Source organism: Silene latifolia, chromosome 10, assembly GCF_048544455.1.
Source record: "Silene latifolia isolate original U9 population chromosome 10, ASM4854445v1, whole genome shotgun sequence".
In the NCBI taxonomy this organism is placed as follows: domain Eukaryota; kingdom Viridiplantae; phylum Streptophyta; class Magnoliopsida; order Caryophyllales; family Caryophyllaceae; genus Silene; species Silene latifolia.
The window spans coordinates 163,360,709-163,373,245 of record NC_133535.1 but is presented as its reverse complement, the minus strand read 5'-3'; positions in this window follow the sequence as shown (position 1 = coordinate 163,373,245).

Below are 12,537 nucleotides of genomic sequence, written 5' to 3'. Positions count from 1 at the left end.
GAGAGAGATTTGAGAGCACACAATAAAGAGGGTCGATTTGTGAGGTTCCTTCTGAAGAAGAAAACTCAGTTTGTTCCGGGCTCTATTATTGTTGTTCGTCTGTCTTTGAAGATCGGAGGAGTTTGTTCAGATCTTGGTAGGCCTCAAGATTATTTGTCCTTCGTCTTATTTGGGTAGTCTCTTTTGTTCCTTTGAGACTACTATATTTGTTGGTAGAATAGGGTATACTTTTGGCTCACATTGAGCGTGTGTGTACCGGTCTACTGTTGTACTATTTTCTCCACAATAGTGAAATTTGATCTCCTCGCAGGGTGGACGTAGCCAGTTATTTTACTGGTGAACCACGTAAATCTTTGTGTCAACTTTATTTACATTCGTTATTTATTGTTCTTATCGCCTTATCAATTAACTGTTTGGGTAACGGGACGCCTCCGTTACAACAAGCATCTATTCATGCTCCCAACCTGAGACCAGACTTTTAAGTGGAGCACAATGATATGTATTATTGCAAAATAAATGAAAAACATGAATAATTAAAGCTCAAAGCATCGCTAAATGTACTTCATGATCTTATTTTCCCGTGATCTATGGACCAACTTCCTAATTTTTTTTTCCAAACGCTCATATAATAAACGCTACTCGGAATCTCTCTTTTTTAAATGTTGATGTACACTTGTACATGGTCGTAATGGTTCGTACAATCCACATATTGATACGCTCTTCATTCAATTTAATATTTGTCTGTTCATATAAAGAGGGATTAGTGTTAAATAATATACACTCCAAATTCACTTGAATCGAAAATTAATACAATTGAACCTTTATTGTATTACACTAGAAAATACTCCTTACGATTTAGGTAGGTAACAACTTCTGTAACGAATGATTTACGAGTCGTTTTCTTAATTATAAACAACCAAACAATTTAAAAATTTCAAAATTTCATAAATTTAATGGACAACCAAACAAGCATTCCATGCGTCCTGGCGAGCTATTGTGCCATGTCATGACACCAACTATTGTCATGGTGTTAATTGCACCTAGACCTGTACTCAGGCCGGGCTAGGGCCGGGCAGGGCGGGTCGGGCTCTTTTGGTCAGACCCGGGCTAGGTCGGGAGGGAGGGGCGGGCTGGGACATGCTTGACCCGGGTCTAGGTCCGAGGCGGGACATATGATACAATCTTCATTCTAATTAGAGTACGTAGAGAAACCTGAGAAGGGATCTATAAATCTCAAATCCACTCGAATCGAAAATTAATACAATTGAACCTTCACTATAACACCACGAAATACGGTTTAGCCGTGTAGGTAAGTAACAACTTTTATAACGAATATTTCTTATGAAGACTATTTCTCGATTATGAACAATTTAGCGATTTATAAAAACTTTAAAAACTCGAAAATTAATGGACAAGCAAACAAGCACTCAATAACGCGTCGTGATTGGGCTATTGTGTCATACCATGACACCATGACACCAACTATTGTCGTCTAAAGTAGCCCATGGAACTAGAGGTGTATGAATGTTGAACTATTTATAGTTTGATAGTGGAGACTAAATCTTGAAGCTGTTCATTATCATATGGGCCCTTGTTGACTTGAAAGGCTATTTTCCAAATAATAACATGGACCAACTTAAATCCGACCCTTTCATTAGTAAAGAGCTACAACTACCATCACAAGTAATTGTTACTCTATTTAAGATCGATGTATCTGTCTTATACTTAAAACAGTTAGATTAAATAGTATAAATAAAATGAAAATAAAATTTATAAATAAAACGAAAAAAAAATGTCGTAAATGCTGGGGTGGAATAATATTAAAACGGATACCCTAGTCATAATAAGGAAGACTAATTGGAACAATTACATTACTACAACTACTCCGCTCGTTCCAGTGATATGTTTATACTTCCTTTATTTACCCCTCACAAAATAAAAAAAGTGTAAACATATCACTGGAACAGAGGGAGTAGAACACAACACAGAATATTCCACTTTCTATGAGAATGTAAAGGTACAAGTGTAACACCCATTGTGCATTTGTGCATGTTTTTGGTTGGTTGTTTGTGAGAGTATAGACATTAGCCACCAAGGGGTGAATCCGAATGGGTCCACGTAGGAACGGAATAGATAAAAGCGGGAATCAATTGCATTCGTTTAGTTAGAGTTTAGTAAGGTTGAAGTGTTAGGGCCGTGGTGAGGTGGTATGGAATCAAATAGTTTAAGCCCGCCGTCATGGATAGTCCTGACAAATTAAAGCTGACCAATCTGAATAACCTGACCCAAGACCGCCTAAAAGTGACCCGAACTTGACTCAGTAATAAACCGGGGGTAATGACTCGAAATGATATATTTAAAGCAAAATCCTGCACCGAAATAACTCAAACGACCTGACTAGAAAAATGACCAGATAATTATTGACCGGCCTAAATAACCCATTTACCAAGTCTAGCCAGTTATGGGTAATGATCGGATCTTAAGGAGATTTGCGAGCAATACCCATTTCATAAGCCACTTTTGTTGTTTCATTTCTTATCCAAAGTACATGCACCTTTTATTTTTCTAATAACATGAAATTACAAATATAATATAATAATAATGATAATTTCACCATATAGCTGGAAAACCATTGCGATGATATCCACTGATCCACCTACACGAAATCTTTATTTTTTTCTTTCATTTCTTTAATTATATTTTGCAATATAATCCAGAACTAAAGATTAGTTTAAGAGAAAGTATCTTATCACTAAGCATATACGTACGTACGTACCATGATGCCCTAGAAAAAGTAATGACTTCACTATGACACTATATATGTTCATTGTAAAGTATATCCCATAAACTAAATATTGATTTTAAAATTAGGCTGATATATAGTATCACAAAAAATATATTAATCGAGATAGTGTACGTGTCCGATATAATCCATACTTATTTATTTATCTTTTCCATTCTTTGAATTAAATAACCAAATACGAGATAAAACTTAGATTCAAAATTACCCGACCAAATAACGTGTTTGTTAAGTTTAGCTTTGCCATTGCTGCATTGCATACAATAAGGATTTCAATCAAAGGACTGCATGCATGCAAAATATATATGAAGTTGTATTGTAAGGTTAATAAGACGGTCTTATAGAAGAATTGTTAATCTAAAAGAAGACGATGATCATGTACGTACAGCCACCACATTAAAATAACATGAAAGCATTTTGCACGATTCACCAACATAAAAAAGCATATATTCAGTACAAATCAGTAGATTAACGAGGTTGACTAACTTATTCACATTATATATATTATGTATATGTAATCTGAGATGTAAAAGAGATGCCCTTTGTATTGACAAATAAAGAACGTATTTAATTATTATAAATCTTCATGTCCCTCTCTCTTTTCAGCAAATAAATCTATACAAATCTAAGAGACGTTTGCGCGATAAACGTGTTTAACCCTAAAAGTCACTTTCTTTAAGTTCAGTTGAGATCCTATAATAAAAAAAGTCCATGTCTTATATATAAGTTGAGTTCGTATTTTATAAGTGTAATTCAGTTTATACCTATTTTCCTACAAATTCGGATCCTATATAGGAGTATAATGTTTATTCTGGGCTTATAAATTCAGTTCATATTAGAAAATTGAAGTAAAAAAGAACAAGCACTACTACAAATTTAGGCAACTACAACGCCCCTTTAACAACGATTATTCACGAAAATCACAATAGACGTTGTAGAATGTATGGCGCGAATTTTACTAAAATAAATTACAACGGGTATGGTTATAAAAACCGTTGTTATTAGTTTTAACAACGGGTCACCCATGCACAACCGTTGTTAATAATTTGGCGCAAAATTGGCGCAAATTTAGTGAAAAGTAATCACAACGGTTATTTTTGAAACCCGTTGTTACAACTTATTTAACAACGGGTGTTTTTTATAACCGTTGTCAAAACATATTTCACAACGGTTGTTGTTTAATAACCGTTGTCAATACTTCCCATACTATAAACCACACAAACACAAGTCTCTGCGAGCCCACAAAACACAAACCTTAATACACAAACACAAACCCAAAGAATGACCAAACACAAACACAAAACACACACTTTCTCATCGTCTCTTTCTCTCTTTCTCATCGTCGCTTTATCTTCTCGCCGTCACTTTTGATTTCATCGTCTCTTTACGTACGTTCGTAATTATCGGGTTTGTTAATTATTTCATTTCCATCTTCATTTCCATGTATGTGTTTCTAATTATTTCATTTCCATCTTATTTGGCGTCCTTGAGACGGATCGAGCATGTTTTAGCGAGTTAGTTGAGATAATGCAATGTATTTATACTAATGTGTGGGTTGAGTTGTTTTTTAATTAATATATATGTTAGGAAGTTGTGCCATATATGTTAGGAAGTTGTGCCATAATCAGATCTTGATGATGACTGATAGATCTATGGAGTTGAAAAAATGGAAGCAAATCAAACAAGCATAACTCAACACTTTCAAAATGATCATTTCATTTAATTTTAAACCAAATACATTACAAGCAATTATCGAAATCAAAAGATGTATAATAAGCGGGAACAACCCGGTTAAGCGTAAAAAGCGCTTCTCAACCCGCCACCAATCACGCCACTCTGGTATACCGCTAACTTCGGGTCATTGGCTTCATATTTTGCAATAACAGATTGAATATATGCAAGGACACGACTTGCATGTGGAGATAAGGTTGGAAGAGTACAACTCAACATATCTCTCATTTTTGACCAAGTTGCGAGTAATGAGCCGACTAGGGTATGAAGATGATGATGATGATGAGGCTTTGTTGACAAGCCGGACCGCTTCACGCCTCTTAATCCAATAATTCCGTTGATGTTCAAGGGATGCTTTGATTAATGGGTGTTGATCGGTGGGAAGCCCGGCGAGAACCTTACCATCATCTTCAATCGTTTGTGTAAGCCATTCTTCGTTGTTGATAAAATTAGGGTTCATTGCCATGTTGTTTCAATTAATGAATGTTAGTAAAGGATGCTTTAATATATGTTGGTAAAGGATGCTTTAATATATGTTAGGTAAAGGATGCTTTAATATTTATAGCTAGTAATATTTAATTTAATTTTTTTTTTATTTTTTAAGAACAAACAACAACGGTTATTTAAGAACAACCCGTTGTCGTTATATATAACAACGGTTTTGTATATTAAAACCCGTTGTTATAACTTTCCCCCCAAAATTGAGTCACACTTTACACAACGGGTTTTTATATTTAAAACCGTTGTTAATAGTTTTAACAACGGTTTCCGTAAGAAAACTAACCGTTGTTAAAACCTTCTACAACGGACGCTTTAACAACGACCGCTTTTTTATTTAACAACGGTTTTTGACCGTTGTTATAGCCTGTATCTGTAGTAGTGAAGCCTTATACCTCTTTGTCTCACGGAAATCTTAATTATTACAACAGTTTTACACGAGATCAACTATAATTAGTTGATTTCATGAGTCGTAGTATATAATACAGTCTTGCATTTGATTTTATGTTTAAAAGACGGATCTTACATGTAAAACCGTTTCATGGTTACATAAAATTAGGAAAAGAAAACAAGAATGGCATGATTAGTGCGTTACACAACGTTCCGTGAGAATTTGGAAACAAATTCAGAAGATGCAGGAAATTTATGCAAATTTCTTCTTAAGATCTTAAAAGAAAAAAGTTAGATGTGATCAGATTATGTATGTACTAATAAGTAAACAATTACAATTGTTGGAAGACACATCAGCTGATGAGCATAATAGTAATTATGTAATGATGATAATATTAATAAATAATGTATTTTTATGGCATGAAATAGTCAGGTCATATTCTACTAAACTAGATGTATGGTAGCATTAGTATAAAGTTAAAAACATTATTTTATGTTAATCCCCACCATTATCTTTGCACAGTGCATTCATTGTTCAATACGCATTCATAGTCCAATTATTAAATTAAAGACCCGTATATATAAACATAAAGGTCGGGTCGACCTCGCCCGCTCATGTCCTCTCCCAGACCCGTAGTGGTTCGTTGATCACTCGGGTGGGGTTGTGGTTCACAATCATGAGTCGACCCGCCCTAGATCCACCTAATGGGTCAGTTTAAGGTTGCCCAGGCCATCCATATAATTGGCTCGGCCCGGCCAACCTGTCATACCTCAAGGGCCAATTCAGGGTTGACCAGGTTGATCCTAGGTAGGGCTCGTCAAAAGTGTGGGTCGTCCCGGACGGGCCAGGTCGTCTACGATCACTTTTGACCTGGCCCGTCCCATCCCGTCTCCCAACCCGGCCCGACCCGCCCTATACCCCTGTTGGTTCCGAGTCCCCAAATCTCAAGCACGACCAGTCCAAGCCCTAGACCCGCCCTAAACCCGCCTCACGGGTCATCTTTAGCCCGACCCGGCCCGGACCCGTCCCTATCTCGAGCTGGTTCCGGGTCTCCTAAGTCAAATCCAGCCCGCCCCTTGACCTGGCCCGGACCCGGCCGACCTGCACCATTGACCAGCCCTAATCCTAGGCCCCGACTTGTCGTCATCTCTAGTTCCTTGATTGATAATTTTCTTACTCTTAGCTTTTATACTCTCCTCGTTTATTTCAGAAGAGAGATATTAACGAAGGGTGACACTAGTCGATCATATGGGTTAAGAGAGTAATAAAATGTAAGCTTGGCGGAGATTGCGTCTCATACTCTCATTTGACAAAAAAAAAAAAAAAAAAAAAAAAAAAAAAAAATTAGAATTAGAGTCAATACTTGGATTTCTCCCACTTGAACTTCATGAGTACAATTAACATGGACTACTCATAGTTCAGTCCTGATACACTCGTAATTTAATACTCCCTCCATTCAACTCTACTTTGCAACTTTTTATTTTGCGCACTATTCACAAGCGGACATTCAACTTCAATTTTCTCTCGATATATAAGTGAAAATATATTAATGTGGGATCTTATTTGATTCGTCTTTAAGAGTACATTAAAAATATCTAACTTTTATAATTTTTGCAAATACGCAGCTAATGATATTTATCGTATAAAAGCTGCATTGACAAACGTGATAAAAGAAACTTGTATAGTAGAGTTGAATGAAGAGAGTATCACTATAGAACATTTATCTAACACTAGTGAAAGACGATGCCGGGTACTTGAGATTTCACCCACTTGTACTTACACGGGTATAGTCACATACAGTACATGTTACTCCGTTGTTACTATCACTTGGGCCATGAAAAGCATGGACTCATGGTTCATTCCTTAGTATCTCTATCAATCTTACCACATATGAAATCATGTAAATTGCTACTTGAGCAACACTTTAAAATTTGTCAACATGTCCAATTATCTTGGGAGAGTAATAACAACTTGTCACATATTCACATCAATGTACCAAAATTGGCTAGTATAAATGGTAAGGGTTCTCGTTTTTTAAACAAGTGGTCAAGGGTTTGATCTCCGATTCTTGTGAATGAAAAAGTCAAACTTGGGAGGGGGGTCAACCCATTAAATTACTTTCAAGTACCGAAAGGAGATTGACTCAGCTGTCGGTAGGGAATACTCCTAGTCAACACCCAAAAAAAAAAATATATTCAGATTAATGTCAAGTAGTTTATGTCACTTGAATAAACTCTATTCACCCTTTTGTTTTTTCCCATAACTTTTAAAACCGTCTTGAAATATATTTCTTCCTGTTCTTTAGATTTGTCCCATTTTTTAAAAATATATACGAGAGATTTTGGAAAATGATGTAACTCGAAATAATATGAAAGTATTAATTTGATGAACTTTCAAATTTTGATCCAGTTGTATTTTCACAAAAGAAAAAAAAAACTTAATAATATATCAAACCTTGATACGAAGTACTTTTTTGGATTAAGTTGATTAAATTAATATTGTTCGAGTAGTTTTTCGTGTCGAAATGTCGATAATGTAATGTCGTATCAGTAGAGGCGTAGAGCTTACAGATAAATCTCACAATCTGTGTGACAAATGACTCATTTTCTTCCAATAAATTGATTCCTCGTCATTAGGAAGATTCATGTATCAACCGCAGAAAAAACGAAGACATACAGTTAGGTGGCTAAGCAACAACACAAAATTCTTGTTTAAGACGGTATATATATCCGTCTTAAACTTAAAACAGATTAAATATACTGTAATAGAATAGATAGAACAAAAACATAACGGATGCCTACGGCTAGCAAAAAGTTTGTCCCATATTATTCCAAGTAAGGTGTTATTTGACCTGTTTTCAATTTTCATCTTAAGATGGATATATATGTCCGTCTTAAGAGAGACCTACTGAACCGACAAAAGAAATGTATATATAGTGGTATTAAGACACTGCTGTTTAATTATTATCCATACGTCATTTATTCCAAATAAAGTGTACATAACACAATGTAAAGTTAACTAAACTATAATGAGAAAACTAATAATAATACAAACTAAAAAGTAAAGAAAGTTTTAGTGGTAGCAAAACTTGGGACATTAAGGTCCTCTAATTTTTGGGTCTACCATGGCATTGCACATTTGCACTATCTTAATTAAATTACACAATTTCGACTAATCATGTGTCGTTGTATCGGATTCATGGACTCTTCAAATTACCTTGCATAGTTGCATTCCATGCCTGAAAGGGATCCTTGATGGCGCACCACTTAAGCTGTTATTAGGATATTAGGCTCATTAGGGCTGACTATCATTAGGGTTAGATTACGAGTTACGACGGCTACCGTCTAGGGTTTAGAGTGTCGTCGTCTATTATATATATCGTCATGTATCCTCATCAGATCGACACAATAATACAAACCATTCCCCTTATATCGTCTTAACAGCCGTTGCCGTGTAACTGAGAGGTCACAGGTTTCAAGTCCTTGGAGCGGCCTCTTGCCAAAAATGGCAGGGAAAGACTTGCTCCTATTAAACTAACCCTTATCGTGGACCAGGCTGCCCTTTTAGTTCTTTGCTAATTACTCGGTACCCGATTAAAAGTCGAAACTATTCATAAGGATGCAAATGGGCTATATATTGGTAATTGACATCACAAAGAGCTTAATTTTCGCAAATCGAATGATTACCATTTCGAGCTAATTCAGTTGAACAGTTACGGCACTACTTCAGTGATGATGTCATCCTTGTATCTTAAATCGTGTACGTATTCATTTGCAATAGTCGTGAATCGCCTAACTAATTTCATTAGAATTCGATACCGTTATGGAAGAAATGAAATTCATTAAAAAGTCTAAATATAGGTAGATAACTAAACAACATCTGAGTAAACATATCCAAAATAGAAACGTAAACTATTGACTGAAACACCCGAAAAAAGAAAGTGTACGTAAACTATTAACGGGGACAGATGGAGTAATTCACGTGAGGTTGTTATCGGTGTTTACCAACTTGCTCCTCACATTGGTGATATTCTAACGAAATTGTTTTTTTCTTTTATTTTATTTGTCGTTTTACATGTCCTTTTTTTATGAACTTCTCATACAAATTACGAATTCTCATGAAAGGTTATCGACTAAATTAACGCTTGATACCATAATCAATGTTGTATCAAGCGTTCTTGGGAATAGTAGAATAAAACGACTAATAACGCTTGATACAACGTTATTGGGGGAGTACTAGAATAAAAACGACTTATAAAACAAAACGGATGGAGTACGAAATGAAAGAAGGGGAAAGAATTTAAAGTACGGAGTAGTAACCAAGAGGCTCCCCCCAACAAGCGTCGTAGAAATAAGACAAACGAGGCGAAATTTATAAAGGTAATTGTAGTACTCATCGATAATTCGTGTCTCTACTGATTACAATAAAAGACGATTATATATATATTATTACTTTGATTTAAATTTAATCCTAAAATCTTTTACTTAACTGTCATAATTGAGCTTAAGCTTAAACGGGCTCAAAATCGACTCAGGAATTGAGCTAGAGCTCGAGCTTGTCTCGGAGGTCGCCGAGCTAGAAAAGCTGAAGTTTGAGCCCGGCTCGGAAAAAGCTTGAGCTCAAAATCTATTTATATAAAATTTTGTCATATAACATTGGTTTGGAGCTGCCGGTCCGATAACATTAGGCCCAAGAGTGACTTGGAATTTTTTGGAGCTGCCGGTCCAATAACATTAGGCCCAAGAGTGACTTTAATATACTGTATGAGTTTTAATCAAATTTTCATTTTTAATACGGATATGTTCGACTCAATAAAAACTCATCTTGAACTCCAAAAAATAAAAATATGGGAAAAGTGCCAAATAATATATGAATTAACATTTAGTCAAGCTCAATTTAGACTGGGAGTGAGACTAGTTTGACCGAGCTCAAGTTGTGACCAAGCAGAGACCAGAGTATCCCTAAGAGCATCCGCAAAGGTGAGGCTCCCCATATTTTCTCTTTCCTTCTCTTATTCGTCCACCTCATTTTCCACTAACTTTTTTATTTACCCTTCCCATTTCATAACTATATTTATGCAATAATGAAGCTCCCCAATTCACACACAAACATTTGGGAACCTCCCCAAAAGTAACACAATTTGTCTTGCTTTTTGTTTGGGGACCTTCCCTAAAAACAGTGGAGCCTCAAATAATGGGGAGGTTGGTGCAACAATGAGGATGCCCATATAAGGAGAGAGGGTGTATATGGAGAGCTATTTTTCCACCTTTGCGGATGCTCTAAGTCCCTAACCACACAACAGATGGAATTATTTTTTTAGTGAAATACTCCGTATAACGAATTAACTTCTCTAAAATTTGATTTATTTATTTTTATTTGCATAAGAAAAAAATCGGAAACTTTGATCACACCCGCCCACTTGAAATAACCAATTATGCAATCACATATTTAAATTATAAAAATCAAACCACAGTGATCACGCGACAATTGATATAACCATCTACGTCATCAATAAAATGTGACATTATATAATTATATTTAAGATAATAACAGTCACAAATATATATCCGTCTTAATATTAAAATAAGTTAAATGAGGGGACGTTTGATTAGAGAAAGGGTACAATATTTAATAACCATAATTGTTCCACCGACAACTCTATATAGCTTTTACGATAGTTGAAAAATTACAATAAAATAGTTCACGAAGGGTTTTCTATTTTGTGGTTCATAATATATTATGAGCATGAATTATTCCATATCGATTATCTCTACAATAATTTTACAATATGCATCTTATTAATGATAGAAACAGTAAACAGAATATATAATAACATACAACAAATTTACATAAGACCAAGTACTTGAACTAAAAGTCATTTTCTAAAAATGCTTTGCGCTATAATAGCGGAATTTGTTGACATGTTTGACTACCATATTGAATTCGCAGAATTTGTTAAAGATATTTGGTAATTAACATATTAAAATTGACCTTATAAAGACATGAACAAATTATGGACTATAGAATGAAGGTATGGTTTAATATTTTCCATGGTTAAAAAAGCGAACTTAATTTTGTCTTAATGTACTGATAGAATAAGCTGGGCGAGCTGCATATTGTAAAATAGTAAATTTGACCCTAAACGTGTTGTCTGCCAAACACCAAAAAAACTAGCAAATTGATTGTTCAAATATGTCACAAGTCCCAAATATGCTAAAAAAAATTCCAACCCCCAATCTACCATTAGCCCTACATCTTTACATGTAATATTTATATGGGTTTTAGTATGTTCACCTTTTTCAAACTTGCAATCATTTTAATTCATAAAATCATATGATACTAAGCATACTCATTAATCATATAACTATTGCATTCAATACAAATATATTTTTAAAATCATTTTTATATAACCTAGATAAGAACAGCCCGTGAATTCATGGGTTTAAACCTAGTATATCTAATTATCTATACGATAATATTACACGGCATGTTGCGTGCTTAATTGACGAAATTTTACATTTTTTAGCTTATTATGACGCCACCTCACAACCATGTAAAATTACTAAATTAACCCTTGCACATAAAAATTAAATTTATTAAATTCCTTATAAAAATGTCCTTGTATATTTTATAACAAATAAGTTAAAGAAAATTAAAAGATATCATTATTAGCCTTAAATTAATAGGGTACATTAATATTTTATGAGGAAAAAAATTCAAAAATGATGTAATTTATACAAATTCACATCCAAATTTCATAATTTATAGTAAAATTTATATTGTAATAGAAGTTTTTGTAATAAAACATGTTAATGAATTGATTAAAGTTCTTTATACTTATTTTTTAAATTGACAAATAAGATGAATATTGGTTGAAAATGTTGTATATTTTTTCCTCATACGTTGTTAAACTTGTATATAATAAAAAGACATTATAAAAGCATCACATTACATCATTTTCCTTTTGAGATAATTTTAGCAAACTATATCATCATGTATATATTTAAAAAAATATTGAAAAAGTTTATATCTACTAAATACAATCATTAAATTTTGGTTTTTCATTCGAATTTGGCTTTTCATTCTAATAGTAATTAAATATAAAAACAAATACTAA